This window comes from Garra rufa, chromosome 12 (assembly GCF_049309525.1).
Source record: "Garra rufa chromosome 12, GarRuf1.0, whole genome shotgun sequence".
In the NCBI taxonomy this organism is placed as follows: Eukaryota; Metazoa; Chordata; class Actinopteri; order Cypriniformes; family Cyprinidae; genus Garra; species Garra rufa.
The window spans coordinates 38,371,577-38,388,667 of NC_133372.1; the positions used below are offsets into that span (position 1 = coordinate 38,371,577).

General features: G+C 33.4%; 1 protein-coding gene across 1 annotated transcript in view; it reads left to right on the forward strand.

Moving 5' to 3' along the window:
* Nucleotides 1-2,666: 2,666 nt before the first annotated feature.
* The window catches only part of phc2b (polyhomeotic homolog 2b (Drosophila)), a 44,605-nt gene continuing 30,180 nt past the window's right edge, over nucleotides 2,667-17,091 (forward strand). Inside the window, exon 1 of the mRNA XM_073851508.1 lies at nucleotides 2,667-2,770. The gene's annotated coding sequence lies outside the window, so the exon portion shown is untranslated. The remainder of the gene's footprint in view (nucleotides 2,771-17,091) is intronic.

A 17,091-nucleotide genomic window follows, 5' to 3' on the forward strand; every position in this document is an offset into this window, starting at 1 on the left:
CCATCAATGGAAAGGTTATTTATACAACTTTTATTCAGCTTTCAACGTTACATAACTAACCGTCAAACAATCTGCCATGAAGGCATTCAGTGACTGCAGTCAGCATTTGTACTTGGTGACAAGGTCAATGGGAAAAAAAAGAAAAGCTTTCATAATAGGAAAATACTACAGTTGCTTTTTCTCATGTGCATGCAAGAAAAAAAATATATATAAGTGTATTTATTTTCAAACTATACAATAATTAGAATCAATACAGTTTTAACAAAATCATGCATATCAATATTCCAGCTAACAATCTTATGACAATACCTCAATTTTCAAGATGTAAATCGAATTATGACCACAAGATGGCAGCCATAACATAGTTAAAGTGTTTTCTCTGTCTGACCTACTTTTGATATCACACCAGTCCATGCATGCAAATGCCTCCATTCTTAATCAACATACAGCAAAATGAAACAAATTTAAAACACCCTACAATGCGGATAAGCTTTATGCTAAACAAACAGCTCTTCCATTCGTGATTATGACTGGCTGATCACTTTTAAGCTGTGATCTCATTTAACGGTCCATCTCCTCTTTGCTTTAAGGTCAAATGAGGTGATATCACACCAACCTACAGTAAGAACATTTCATAGAGCTCTGCTCGCAAAGCTTCAACCAAATTTTTTTTTTTTAAATGTAAAAAAAATTTGATTAACAAATTAAACCTTCAGTTCTTCTCAATTAAAAGCCTATTGTGTTCCACCCAAGCTCATAATGTGGAAAATACTCAAGGGACATCAAACCATTGCAGGTATTTCTCTGCGCTACAACAGGACATCAGCGGCACAGAGGGACTCCGCATAAATATTTCATCTTCTCGCCCATGAATTATGCATATTCTATTACACGCCCACATAATATGATGCTCATGTCAATTTGGAGGTCCATTGCTCTACAGGGTGACGGCTATGAAATCCACCTCTCAGGTGAAATGTGATATACCGCCGGATGCCTCCGCTTCTCCACAGTGGGGCTTGTGGGAATTACTGTTTTACTGGAAAACAGGTTAAGGCAGTGGGTCACTGTGTCTGGAAGTGGAGTGTCAGGGGAGCTGTTGGGGACCAGATAATTAAGTACTGGTCAAACCAGATAAGTCATATTGCAGATTAATTATTTAGAATAATCCATATGATGCACACAGAGATTTATGGATATCAGACATCTGATACTAGATAGGAGATGTCTGAAATTAAAACACAGTGTAAAATATGATTCGCACCTAGCAATCATTTTGCAGCGATATATAATACGTGATAAAAAGACAAGGCGTGTAATATACAAACTCTTCACATTAGCTACAATGAATTTAATTTTATGTGAAACTGATATTTTGGATCCATCTGCTCTGTCTTATAAACCAGAGATCCACATTTTCTTACAATATAAAAAAAATTAAGCTGTGTTTGTCAGTCTAAAACGGTGTTTCAGGTGTTCAAAAACGGACAAAAAATAAAAAAACATAAGCATATCTGTGCACAAAACTGTATAAAAGTCCCATAGGTAATAATATATTGCAGCCTTGCATTTACAAATACATGGACATGCTAGATATATTCCAGCGGCTTCCACCTCCCCCCATGATGAGGAACAAACACATGACCACTGAAATGAAGGCCAATCACCCTCTGGACCAATCAACACACTCTGAATTAGCCTTTCAGCCAATCAGCTTAACCCCAAGGCCCTGAGGACTGTGTTTTACTGTGATCTTCGTGCCCCATTATTTGAATATATTTGCATATATTGCAACCCCATTGCCTACATAGAAGCCCGTGGCCCATAGGATGTTAGCATTGTCTTTATCTAAAAAACTGAGATAGAGGTTGAGGAAAGTGTATCCAAAATAGGATATAAGAAAGATTTTATGCTTCGGTATTTCCCTGGTCCACAAAAATAGTCTTTTAAGTAGCACAGGTATATTTATAGCAATAGCCAAAATGACATTGTATGGCTCAAAATTACTGATTTGTCTTTTATGCCAAAAATCATTATTATATTAAGTTAAGTTCATGTTCCATGAAAATATTTTGTAAATTTTCTACCTTAAATATGTCAAAACGTATTTTTTGATTAGTAATATGCATTGCTAAGAACTTCATTTGCACAACTTTAAAGGTGATTTTCTTAATATTTAGATTTTTTGCACCCTCAGATTCCAGATTTTCAAATAGTTCTCAGCCAAATATTGTCCTATCCTAGCAAATCATACAAAAATGTAAAACTTATTAATTTAGCTTTCAGGTAATATTTAAATCTTAATTTTAAAAAAAATTGACCCTCATGACTGGTTTTGTGGATCAGGGTCACAAATAGAAGTCAACAACTACATTATATATTTGACAAATGTGCATATTATTTTGTAATTTAATTACATATAATTGTTTTATCAGTAAACTTTTCAGCATGCATTTCAAGCGAGCCGCCATGAATCCAAGAGAGGAATTAAAGCCCTTTGTGTTGCCATGGTGCTGCTAGACTGACAGAACAAGAAAGGGAGGGATTTAGGAACAAGGGGGAGGTGCATTAGAGCATGCGTCCTGTGATTGGCTGAGGCCGTGTCACATGTGACCTTTGGAATGCTAATGCCTAGATTCCCCCCCTACTTTCTCTCTCTGTGCTCTGCGGTAAAGCTTACAGCACAAACACAACCCAGAAATGGTGTAGGATAGCAGGAAAGCAGGACGTAATCCAATCCTAGGAAGGAAAGGCAAAGCCAAAACGTAAGGTAGGCATTATTTATGTGCACGTTGTGAGATTCCTTCCTTCTCGTGGTTCCTAAACAGGGTGGGAAAGAACTGGGGAGAGGGAATGTGTTTGTTTTCTTACTGCATGCTTCCAGACCTGCTTCCAAAGCCAGCCAACCCAGATCTGACAGCTCGAGGGACGAAAGTGTGGATGTGAAGGCACTGGCCTGGTGTTAGACAAAATACACTTTTATTAATAGAGCAACCTGCCAATCTTATATATAAAGATAAGATTGAATGCTTAACACATTACTTACTTTAGACAAATCTCAATGATGGTAGAAATATTATCAACCAGGATAAAGAACTGGTTACAAAAGGATATTGCTTTAAAGGTCAGTTTCCTTCATGCCAAGTGTGCATCTGAAAGAGTCGTGTCCGGGGTCAGGGCCGGGTCATTGTGCCCTTGGCATTCCATGTGACCCACATTAGGCCAGATTATATAGAATGGATACCATGTGAATGAGTGAGCCAAACCACAGTGCAATTGGATGATTGTGTGCATGTGCGTGTGTGCGTACGTTTAAACGGCTCTTCTCTTTAGTACTTCCAAGTTGGTGATTCAGCCAAATAACAACACAGCTGGATTAGAACGAGAGGCGCAAATCACTCCAACCCAGATCCAGCGACAAAAAAAAAAAAAAAAAAAACTTCTGCATCGTATTAAATCCAGAATGTTCTGATCTCCAGATTCCCAAACATGCTAAATTCCATTCTTCCTCATGGAATTATCATCCTGCCACTTAGTTCAGGTTGTTTGCCTTTAAAACAAATACACACACATTATTTTGATTACTTCCTTGATAACTTATGATAGGTGTGTTTGTGTGTTTTCGTTGTCGCAGTAAAGGAACCAGTTTTACATGGTGCACAGCAAAGACTTTCGTCCTACTTGTATTGACATCACTTGCATCAGCGTTTCCATCAGTCTCTGACCGGACAGTTTTATTTAAAGAAAGTTCACCCAAACACGAAAACTCTGTCATTATTTACTTACCCTCATGTCGTTCCAAACCTGTAAGACCTTTGTTCATCTTCAGAAGACAAATTCAATTATTTTTGATGAAATCCAAGAGCTTTCTGACCCTGCATAGACAGCAACACAACTTCCATGTTCAAGGCTCGGATATTGTAAAAATAGTCCTTTGGTGAATGTGCGGCGACTGACACAGAAGAGAAGAAATAGCTTCTCATAGCTTCATAAAATTAAGGTTGAACTACTGATGTCACATGGACTATTTAATCAATGTCCTTACTACCTTTCTGGGCTTTGAACGCGGTAGTTACGTTGATGTCTAAACACTATTAACTTTGTCTTCGTGAACCCCCTGATATTGGACATTTTTGTAGTAAGTTAAAGGGATAGTTCACCTAAAATGGAAAATCTGTCATTAATTACGCACCCTCATGTCGTTATAAACTTGTAAGACCTTCGTTAATCCTAAAATTAAGATATTTTTGATGAAATCCGAGAGCTATCTGACCCTGCATAAACAGCAACACAACTGCAACTGACACGTTCAAGGCCCAGAAAGGTAGTAAGGACATTGGTAAAATAGTCCATGTGACATCAGTGATTCAACCATAATGTTATGAACCTGAGAATACTTTTTGTGCACAAAGAAAATAAAAATTATGATTTACTCAACAATTTCTTCAAAAAGTGTTCTGAAGATGAACGAAGGTCTTCTAGGTTTGTAACAACATGAGGGTAAGTAATTAATGACAGAATTTAAATTTTTGGGTGAACCATCCCTTTAATTACAGTGCATTTTTGCAGTGACATTTTACAGTAAATGAATGATGTTACATGTACATGCTTGTGATGGTGAGAAATTGCACTTTTAGTTATAAAAACAAGTAAATGTTGCTCCAGGCAGCTCTTTTCAAAAGTCCTACTTTAGATGCCAGTATTCATACCTTTAAATTCAAATTGTCTTGCCAAAAACAAGTTTGTGGAAAAACTGCACTTTTTTTTTGTTTCAAACTCTCAGCCAGTGTTTTTGGGCTGGTGTTTGTAAAATCAGACCATGTTCTTTCTGTATAACATTTGCTGTCTACCATGCTTCATAAAAAAAATTAAGATATTTTTGATGAAATCCAAGAGCTTACTGACCCTACATAGACAGCAATGCAACTGACATGTTCAAAGCATTCAAATAATTGTTTTGATGCTACATGAATACTTTTTGGTTATGAATGACTGCCACGAAGACTGACACGAAGGAGAAGAAATTGTTAAATAAAGTCGTTATTTTTGTTTTCTCTGCACACAATTTTTTTTCTCGTAGCTTTATAAAATTAAGGTTGAACCACGGACGTCACATGGACTATTTTAACAATGTCCTTACTACCTTTCTAGGCCTTGAATGTGTCAGCTGCATTGCCGTCTATGCAGGGTCAGAAAGCTCTCAGATTTCATCAACATCTTTTGTGTTCTGAAGATGAACAAAGTCCTTATGGGCTTGGAACAACATGAGGGTGAGGAATTAATGACAGAATTTTAACTATCTTTTAGTTTGAACTATCCCTTTTAAGTTCTGATTAGTTGTTGAGACTAAAATCAGTGTAGAAAATGACAAAAATGATAAAATTCAATTATAAAATTGAATGTAATGGTACTATCAATATTGTGGTATCGCAATAGCAAAACTGTTTTGATATTATCAAGGTCACATGACGATTTGAAACGATGGTTTGTAAAATATATTTAAGCTTCTTATTCTAATTTAAAAGGTCTTTAAAGTTGTTTTGGGCCATTATGCTTTGACACAGTATATGTCAAACAAACTAAAACCAAAGCACAATATGGCTAATTACTGTAATTCCGAGATGACAACACGTGACATTTTACTCATAGCTTTCCATGTTCTCGGACTCAGAGGTAGCGCCTAAGTAGCGTCAAAATGAACCTGGAGGCAGTACAATCATTCCGAGTTTACAAGTTGTAATTACGAGTTCAGAAGCATGTGAGGGCTTTGCCATTCATAGTTTCGCAATAGAAACACATAATTCAGATGGAGTAGAATGTTTTCATCTCGGAATTACGACATGATGTGAATGCAGCATTAATCCCATCATCAAGTCTGTTTTTGCTGTGCATTTTAAAGCGAAGCGCGCACTTCGTTCAGGCGATCAGCTCATGAACTGGTGTTTTCTGCGCCTCAGAACAGCTCAGTTCACAGTAAATGCAGTAAACTCGCATGTGCTGAGAGTTTAGTGCACATTTGGCCACCAATAATGTTTTATTTTTGCTGCAGATGACTACACCATTTCACTAGATTTGTATTGAGATGCGTTTTTATAAGCCAGTTTTCACTGAAGCGGGAGTTTTCAGGCAAAACAAAAGCTCTACTGTTGTTTCCGTCAAAATAAAAGCTTAAAAGTGCAGCATGAATTACTGACAGCTAGTGGTTTGAATGGGTAACATTACTGCAGACCAAATTCTAAATATCTCTTCCAAGCATAAAAAATTAGGAATGCAGTATTGTAATTTCCCTACTGTAGAGTAAAGCAAAAATAATACCTATGAAATACTCTTTTTTTTTTTTTAATTTTACAGTGCAACTGTTTTACAATATATGCCTATTACTGTCATAGGAATAATTGTTATTATTACATTCTAATTTGTCCGGCTTCTAAAACACCAGTGTGAATGTAATTTAGACTGAGACAGTATACCACAAATAAAAAGAGTGTGGAGTCCCCTCAGGTACAAGTCAATTCACTTTTTCTGACTTAAGTTTTCTTAGTTAAGAACATGGGTTGGAGCTCTTCATTTTGAACTCTCAAATTGCATACGATAAAATGTACAAAATTTTCTTTTCTCTTCCAAGTGTTCATTTGTCTTTTTTTAAAAAGATCACAATAAATATTCTATCATGGACTTCATTTCGCGATATTATCGTATAGTGAGATTTTGATATCGTTACATCCCTATCCATGTGACATCGATGGTTCAACCTTAATTTTACAAAGCTACAGGAATACCTTTTGGCACCCTTGTGAATGTGCAGCGAAGACTGACACAAAAGAGAAGAAATTGTTGAATAAGTCATTATTTTTGTTTTCTGGACTATTTTAGTGATGTCCTTACTACTTTTCTGGGCCTTGAATGTGTCAGTTGCATTGCTGTCTATGCAGGGTCAGAAAGCTCTTGAAATTCATCGAAAATACTTAATTAAAGATGAACGAAGGTCTTACGGGTTTGAAACGACATGAGGGTGAGTAATTAATGACAGAACTTTTCAAGTTCTGATAGGTTGTTAAGACTAAATATCAGTGTACAAAATTATGAAATTACACTAACAGATTCAAAACAATGAATTCAAACTAGTCGTAAGAAAATGTAAGAGCTGCTTTGCCATGCAAAACTCACCAAGATGATGCTAGCAGGTTCGGAAACATTTCTTAATAATTTTATACTTGCTTTTATACATTCTGGTCTCTGTTCTGGCTTCAGTCCTTCTTTTAGTGATTTTTCCACCCATTTTTTTTGTCATAGACAGATGTAAATCGTTAGCCTGTTTTCGAAAATTAAACAAGACATGATTTGAGGTATCATAACACAACTATCATGAGTAATAACAGTGATGCTTGTCTTAGCAAATACAGTCTGTGTGAAAGAATCTGTCTGTCTGTCCATCCACCCGTACTTTAATCCAGAAGCATTTTCTCAAGCTGTCTGTTAAAGTGCTTTTATTAAATAAACCATCTTCCCTCCTTTGTGCAGTGACCCAGAATTCTTGTGAGTGGGACTTGAGGTTAATTGCACTGGGAGCCTGATTGTGTGCGCTTACTCTAACGTGCCGATTACTTGAAGGAATTAGGGCTTCGAGTGTCTCAGTTTTAACCCGGAGTCAAAGACGGATCCCTCAGTGTGCATATAAACGTGTGTTTACCCGGCTAAAATTGTGGGTTTGCAGAGTCCCCGTAGATATGATCGCCCAGCTTAATTAAAGAAGTCGAAATGTAACTTATGTACTCCCAGACTCACTGACAAGTCTGAGTGTCCACATAATGTTCACCGTGATGTGTTCATGGACTGATGTCTACATTCTCCAGGCTAGCCATAGAGGTGGTCTGCTCTGTAGCATTTTGACACTGAAGACAACAAATATTATATGGAAAGAACACAGACTGATTCTACAAACACTTTTTGCAGAGAGTTTGCAACAAAAAAGCAAGGGCGTAGTTTTTCCACAAATGACTTTTTTGGCAAGACATTTTGAATTCAAAGGTATGAATACTGGCATCTAAAGTAGGACTTTTAAAAAGAGCTGCCTGGAGTAACATTTACTTATTTTTAAAACTAAAAGTGCAATTTCTTACCAAGCATGTACATTTATTTTCTGGAGAAAGCCATTGCACAAATGCATCGTAATTAAAGGGATGGTTCATTCAAAAATAAAAATGCTGTCATTAATTACTCATCCTCATGTCGTTCCAAACCTGTAAGACCTTTGTTTATCTTCAGAACACAAATTGAGATATTTTTGAAGAAATTGTTAAATAAATTCATTTTATTTTCTTTGTGCACAAAAAATGTTTTTGAAGCTTCATATCTGAAATAACATATAGAAAAAAAAAATCTAAATAAAAGCTACTTTTATAAATATATAAAAACGTATTTAAAAAAAATAAAAAATACAAATTAAATAAATGTAAATAATATAATCAAATAAAAAAATATTATAAAATATAAGCATATTAAAAATGTAAAAATAATATAAAATTCAATGATATAATCTAATAAAATAGTACAAAATAAAAGTAAAAAAGCTACTTTTATACATGTATAAAAAGTATTACGAATAAAAAATGCAAAAAATAATAATTAAATATGATAAAATAGTATAAAATTAATTAAAAATTAGGGCCGGGACTTTAACGCGTTAATTTAGATTAATTAATTACACAAAAATAACGCGTTAAATTTTTTTAACGCATTTTAATCGCACTTAATTTTGCACCGCGGAACGTTTCTCACTGGATAAGTTTCAGCGGACCGATTATACTGGAGCACCAACTAGCGTTCAGACCTATTTTTTACAGTCTATGGTTCAGACAAAGGAATGCGCATATCACCGCAGCACATCGAGCCTCAAGTATCACCTCAATGCTTTTACAGAAGGTCTACCTAACTACCTAACTAGGGTACCTGAATTTCTGAAATCTAGGCTAGTATATTTCTAAATATCCCAGTGTTTCCCCTACCATTAACTTAGGGGGGCGCGTTTACAATGTCTCCTCCAAGAAAACACAGACTGGATCGCGGACTCCATTCATAAAAAACGAATTTACTATAGCGCGGAATGCCACGTAAATTCGTCGATTTTTGGATTGATAAATCAAAAGTTGGTCTGTCACTTAATTCAAATCGCGATATGGACTAGTATCTGTGAAAACTGAAATGCAAAAAGACCGTTTTAATATGAATCTTGCATGTACCGTTTGCCTCTTTATGTTAGAATGGCAGAGACGCTTTTTTTTGTACTGCAGCGTGATGCTCCCGTTAATTTTTGGCATTTGCATCTCAAATGAACAGATAGACTCAATCTCCAAAGCTACTGTCAGTGTCACTTTTACCGTTTCATTTGAGAAAACTAGCATCATATCATTCTGTACACACAGAAACTTCACGGCAACCTGTCAAAATAAAAGTACGGTTTAACATGAAACAGAACAATATTCCTATTTAAATAATTGACAAAAAACAATATATATGATAAAAAATAAATATAACAACAAGATTAACCACTTAATTGTAGAAAAAAAATACTACGATTTTTATTTAAATATTAAATTATTATTATTTATTGTTTTTAACAGCAAACCTCTGTTTGTTTGCCAAAAATTAAAAAGTTTTATTTTCATTTGATTAAAAATAAATAAATGTTTATGCTTTCAGTTGATTATGAGAAAAATTAAAACACAAGAATTTCTTTAGAAAAAAAAAAAAATAGCAAAAGATTGTAAAGCCCTATTGTTCAAAATGTTAAAATAGAGAGTTTTGGATTTATTTTTTCACTGAAATAAATGTTTTCGTTATTACACAAAGTAGGGTAAAGTACCGAGAGAAAAAAGTATGGAAACCTTGGGGAAACACTGTATCCTATTGCTACACTTAATGGCAATATTGCACTGGTCTTTTGGACTTGGTTGAACAAAAATAAACAGTATTTTGTTGCTTAAGTTTATGTGTTCAGTCATTATTCAATGGTATACTAAAAATCCATATGAAAAAACTTACTTCTCACTGTTCTCAGGTCAAATATTTATTTGCGATTAAAATGCGATTAATTTCGATTAATTAATTACAAAGCCTCTAATTAATTAGATTAATTTTTTTAATCGAGTCCCGGCCCTATTAAAAATATAATCTAATAAAACAGTACACTTAAAGATAAAAAGTATATAAAGACATATGAAAAAATAAAATAAAAATTTAAACTATTATAAAATATAAGCATAGATTGAAATTATAAAAATGATATAAATTTTAATAAAAATATAATCTAATAAAATAGTATAAAATAAAAATATTTAAAATAATAAAAAAGCTTAAATTAAAAATATAAAAATAATATTCAATAAAACATATATTCTAATAAAATAGTATAAAATATAAATATTATAAACAAATAAAATAAAAAACTATTATAAAATATAATATGCATACATTTAAAATCTAAAAAAATATACATTTCAATAACAATATTAAAAATGCTACTTTTATAAATACATAAAAAAGGATTAAAAATTAAAAGTATATAAATTTAAACAAATAAAATAAAAAATACAACTTTTGTAAAATATAATTAAATAAGCATAAATTAAAAATATAAAAATAACATAAAATTAAATAAAATATATAATCCAATAAAATAGCATAAATAAAAATAGTGATACCTGGTTGAACCATTAATGTCACATGGATTATTTTAATGATGTCTTTACTATCTTTCTGGCCCTTGAACATTTCAGTTGCGTTGTCTATGCAGGGTCAGAAAGCTTTCAGATTTCATCAAAAATATTTTAATTTGTGTTTGAAGGTTTTGGAACAACATCACAGAATTTAAATTTCTGAGTGAATTATTCCTTTAATTTACTACAAAAAAAATTCAATAACAATGGGTTCACTAAGACAAAGTTAATAATGTTTGACTGGCCATACAATTTTATTCTCTCATTCTCAGAAGACTACAAAATACAATAACTTTTAATTGGCTAATATGACTGGAGTCTTCCTCTAATGAAAGCATGCATTATTTTAAACAAACGAAGAGTAAAATATAAAAAATGACTCAAGTGTACCTATAAATAACCAAAACGATGCTAGCCATATAAAAGAATAAATCAATGAACGCCTAACAACCAAAGCCAACATCATTATTCTTTATCTTTTCTATGATCATAATAAGGTTTGTGGTTCCAGAGGTGCTCATTACTGACATTCATATCCTCCTTCCCATTAATAAGTATGAGGGGCCCCCTCTGTAACCCATCTTAGTGGTCATCATCAGTGTACTATATTCACAGCCTTCTTAGGGAGAGCTAATCCATCTCGGCTGCATTGATGCTGCGACTCTGCAGAGGGAAACAGAGTCACTTGGGAATGTCTGTCTGGGGCCATAGAGGCTGTACCGCCACAGAATGGGGTACCAAAGGGACGCCAATTAACTGAGTCTCAGAGGAGAAAGAAAAGAGAGCAGGATGGAGAGAAGGTGAAAAAGGGTTACAGCGAGACTTTTCACTGTCGTACGCTGCCATTAGTCAAGTAAAGCCCACCGGCAAGTGCGCTTTGGCTGTGATTTGTTGCTCTGGCCATACAGTGCATATCTTAACTGCTTGATTGCTTGTACTCTAAAATGCAACTATAAGGCATGAAGATAAAAATATTATAAACATTAACATTATGATTTTTTTTCATAAATCTGCTCTGAAACAATTTGAACTGTAAAAAGCACTATATGAGCACTAAATAAAATTGGATACAGATTGATGCTTGATTTCAATTTAATTTAAAAACATGTTTAAATGACCATTTCATATCCATCATATTCATTTATTAGCATCAGTCTGATTTTATATATATACAAATAAAACAAAACTATTATAAAATAAGCATAAATTAAATATAAAAATAATATACATTTCAATAGAAATATAATCTAATAAAATAGTACACACTCAAAAAAAATACAAACATAAATATAAACAAATAAAATAAATAAAACTATTATAAAATAAGCATAAATTAAATAAAAAAAATGTAATCTAATAAAAATAACAAAAAAGCTGCTTTTATAAATATATAAAAAGTATTAAAAATTAAAAATACAAAGCTTATCAATATAGTTAACAAATAAAATAAAAAATAAAACTTTTAAATAATAATAAAATCTAATAAAAAAGTATTAAATAAAAATATTTTAAAAAGGTAAATTTATAAATATATATAAAAGCATAAAAAATAAAGTATATAAATATAAACAAATAAAATAAACTATTTTATAATAAAATAAGCATAAATTAAAAATATATAAATGTAATACATATAGGGCTGCACGATTTGGAGAAAAAATCTAATTGCGATTTTTCTGATCAAAATTGCGATTTGCGATTTAAAATGCGATTTACTACGATTTCATAAAAGAGCTACAGGTTTGATATGGTGGTTTTAACAGCACCAAAGAAAGACCAAGCATAATCACAAAGTATGCTACACTGTTCTACTGTTTATTTAAAACCTCTTAAACATTGTTGCCTTTTTTTAAAATAAAGTTGTCAGTTATCATGACAAATTAAGAAAATAACTACAGTATCTTAAATAAAATAAAATAAAATAAAATAAAATTAACAATTAAAATTCTATAATAAAATATTATTAAAAAAAAATAAAAAAATAAAAAATATATATATATATATATATATATATATATATATATATATATATATATATATAATTTTATAATAAAATATAATTAAAATCTCAAACGTCCTTAAATCTTAAGATCCAAACATACTGTAAACAATTTTACATCAGTAAAACACTGATGATAACCTACATTAAGAGACACTTTGTTGGGAAGTTGAGCCGCTGCTCCCGCTCATCTTTTCCAAATGGCGTTAACGTTATTTGCTCAGTACATGCAGTAGAGACCTGCACTCCTACGGGAGTATAGCGGGACCCGAGGCAACCGACTGCGGCGCGGGACAAAACTGGATGGGCGAGTGCGGCTGTTCGGGACGCGGGAAAATAAAATGATTCGCGGGACCCCCGCAAAATAGAAATATCTAAAAAGCAAAATATTGTTATTCATCTATTGCACAAAAGCAGCAAGAACAACTAGTATACAACTTACAGCTATGATTAGTAAACACAAGAATAGGCAGTCATCATCAGAGGTGTTTAAGTTAGAATCCACTCACTGCTCAAACATTCTTGCACAGTGCTGAATATTGCGTGCTCGCGAATTAAAACATTGTGAAAGATTCATTGTGCATAATATTAATTGTGTTAGAGCTTTCTGAGATCGCATATGAACTGAGATGTCAACTTTAGCTTTGTCTGCTTGCATTCTGCTATGGATACACACAGTAGCTCATGCTTGCTCTTCTGTTAAGAATAACAGTGGTTTGTGAATGTTGATGCTTAGCCTATATAACAAATATTTTATCAGGAGCGTTTATGCTGGGGTTTTGTGAAATTACGAGATGTTACAAAACTGTTTCATGTAAATTCAATTGATGTACTGAAAAAAAACTATATAGGTTACTTTTATGCGGGCAGGAGCGGGACAAAACATGAATGTCGAGGCGGGAACTGAACGAGATTAACATATTTCTGCGGATGCGGGACTGAAAAAATCCGTCCCGTGCATGTCTCTACATGCAGTGTTAAAATGCCCCCTATTGGTTAAACTCTGCATCAAACGTAATTTAAGCATGAAGACGTAATATGCACATGAAGCGACCTATCAAAAACGACTTATATGCTTGTTACCACATTTGATAATCAATCGAAATAATCGCAGCTCTTGCGATTTGAAAATCGCACCCTTTCAAATCGCGATTTCGGTTTAAAAACGATTAATCGTGCAGCCCTAAATACATATATAATCTAATAAAATAGTACAATAATTCAAAGTATATATATTATAATCAAATCAAATAAAAAACTACTATAAAATATAAGCATTAATTAAATTAAAAATGTAAAAATAATATAAATTTCAATAAAAATATAAACTAATAAAATAGTAAAAAAAAAATACAAAAAAAAAACTATTATAAAATATAATAATAAAATATATAATAAATATAATACAAAATGTAAAAATAATATAAAATCCATTAAAAATATCAAAAGTGTGTAAAATTAAATATAATAAGCATAAATTAAAAATATAAAAATAATCTAAGATTCTATTAAAATATAATCCAATAAATTGTATTAAATAAAATTATTAAAAAAGCTACTTTTATAAATATATAAAGTATTAATAATAAAAATACTAAGTATATAAATATAAACAAATAAAATAAAAAAATAAAACTGTTATAAAATATAATAAAATAAGCATGCATGCATAGCATTGAAAATATAACAAATAATATAAAATTCAATAAAAAAAATAAAAAAGTATTAAATAAAACTATTAAAAATGTATCATATAAAACGTCTATTAAATTAAATTTAATAAAATGTAAAAAAAAAAAAAAAAAATGCAGGCGTACAAAAATATTTAAGGGACAAAAGACCAAAAAGAAAGGCCTCATTGATGAGATATCTGCTGATCACCAGTGCAGCATTACCAATATAACCAGACTAGTAACCACTGACAGACTGAGGTTTACAGCACTTCATTAAAGGCGCTAAATGAGTCCAAATTTTAGTGATGTGCGAGACCATGAAATCAGCATTCCTCCATCTCTCAATGCTCTCGCATCTGTCCTCGCCCCCTCCGCCTCTCCCGGTGGCTGCCCACCCCCGCCTCATTTCCCTGCCCCCCACTCATTTCATGCTGAGTGGATGAGTGAGTAACTAATATGGATCAGACCCAGACCAGACAGACAGCAGCACCCCCATCCCATCCCATCTCATTCCGTCCCAGTTTACTGCCTCTTCCTCATCTGTCCATCTTCATTTTTCTGTCTATATCTTTTCCTGTCTCACACTCGCTTTTCCCATCCTCTGTCTTCAGAATGAATGAAGCACATGTGAAAATGACAATGAAACAAGAGAGGAAGGTGATAGACAACATAAAGAAAACAGTAGCTTCCCATCCTGTTGTTTGCAGTCACCTTGCTCTGTTCCTTCCCATCATGCTGTTTCCACCTTTTATCCTCCTCATTCCTTCTCTAACCTTCCTTCTTCCACCTTAATTTACCCGGCCCCGCCAGAAGCTAATCTATATGCTAATAAGTAGATGGCAATCAATGACGTTCATGCCCGTCTGTGCGCAATCAATATATTATATGAGAGAGTACATTTCAGTATAACACAGCCCAGAGGTATTACACAATAAGTGCCTCCATTTACTTTTTAGGACAGTGGCATTCTTATCGCCTCCTCCAAGGTCAGAAAGGCCCCCTTGTATGTATATTTTCAATTTAGTAGGGCCTCTTCAGAATGACCAGAATGGTCTTTTGTCGTGGCCCGATTTAAGAGGGTCCCAAAATGCTATTCCCTTTCTGTAGCACACACTCCTGAATAACACATCAGCCGTATGCGGTCTGTTTTTCCATGAGTGTGTGGTTTTCATTGTGATTGCCACAGCAGTCGGGGGTTTTTACCCTTTGCTAAGTGATGCTCTAATCACTGATTATTAAGAGGCAGCCTCATCAGCACACAACACTTCATCAACCAACACTGTGAACTGCAGCGTTTTCTGACTTCACTGCGTCTGCGCTCGGTGTCTCTTCTTTGTCTTTGTTTTCAGCACTGTCATTAAAGGAGAAGTTCACTTCCAGAACCTAAATTTCCCATAAATTTACAGATAATGTACTCACCCCCTTGTCATCCAAGATGTTCATGTCTTTCTTTCTTCAGTCATGAAGAAATTATGTTTTTTGAGGAAAAACATTCAGGATTTTTCTCCATATAGTGGACTTCTATGGTGCCCCGAGTTTGAACTTCCAAAATTCAGTTTAAAAAGCGGCTTCAAACGATCCCAAATGCGGTTGTAAGCGATCCCAGATGAGAAAAAACTGTCTTATCTAGTGAAACGATCGTTTTTATTATTAGTTTTTTAAATTACAATTTATATACTTTTTAACCTAAAATGATTGTCTTGTCTTGCTCTGCCTGAACTCTTGTTTCTTCTGGTTCAAGGCAAATAAGGTATGTCGAAAAACTCTTATTTTCTCCCTCAACTTTAAAAATGATTTCAAAATCATCCTGCACATCCTACAACCCTCAACAAAAAAAGTAAAACAGTGGTGTAGGGTGATTTTGAGAAAATGAGATGGGAGGTTTTTTTTACATACCCTGACTGTGTTGAACCAGAAAAAACAGAGTTCAGGCAGATCAAGACACAACAAGCGTTTGAGGTTAAAAAGTATATAAATTGTAATCGTAAAAACAAAACAACAAAAAACAGATTGTTTGACTAAATAAGACGCTTCTTCCTCAGCTGGGAGGAACCGCATTTGGGATCGTTTGAAGCTGCATTTAAACTGCATTTTGAAAGTTCAAACTCAGGGCACCCTAGAAGTCCAATATATGGAGAGAAATCCTGATTTTTGAAAAAAAAAAAAAAAAATTCTTTACGACTGATGAAAAGAAAGACATGACCATCTTGGATGAGTGGGGTGAGTGCATTATCTGTCAATTTTAGTTCTAGAACTGAACTTCTCTTTTAAAAGTGCTGTATGTATTTTTTTTGACTGTACTTAAGCATCTTTGTTCCTATAGATATTTATAAAACATGCTAAGTTTGAATACTTATTCCTTCGTAAAACAAAGCTGAAACCAGTTATTCAACTTTGAAATGTTGGAATGCATTTTTGTTTTGGTCTGTGACTCCTCCCACCAACAATTTACCCAATAGTATTTTAACCCCATGGGTTGCCAGTTGGCAGATAACACAGCATATTGCAGCCATGGAGGTGAGCAAACAAACCAGAGAACACAGCTTCTATCCGACCTAAAAAGCTATATGGCCAGAGGTGCATTAAAACACAGATAAATCAACTCATTAACACTGAGTCCAAACTTTTCTTACACGTTTTATTGTATTGGTCATTCAAAAAAAATTTCAGGCACAGATAATTGATCCGTTTCTGCGTTGCGCAA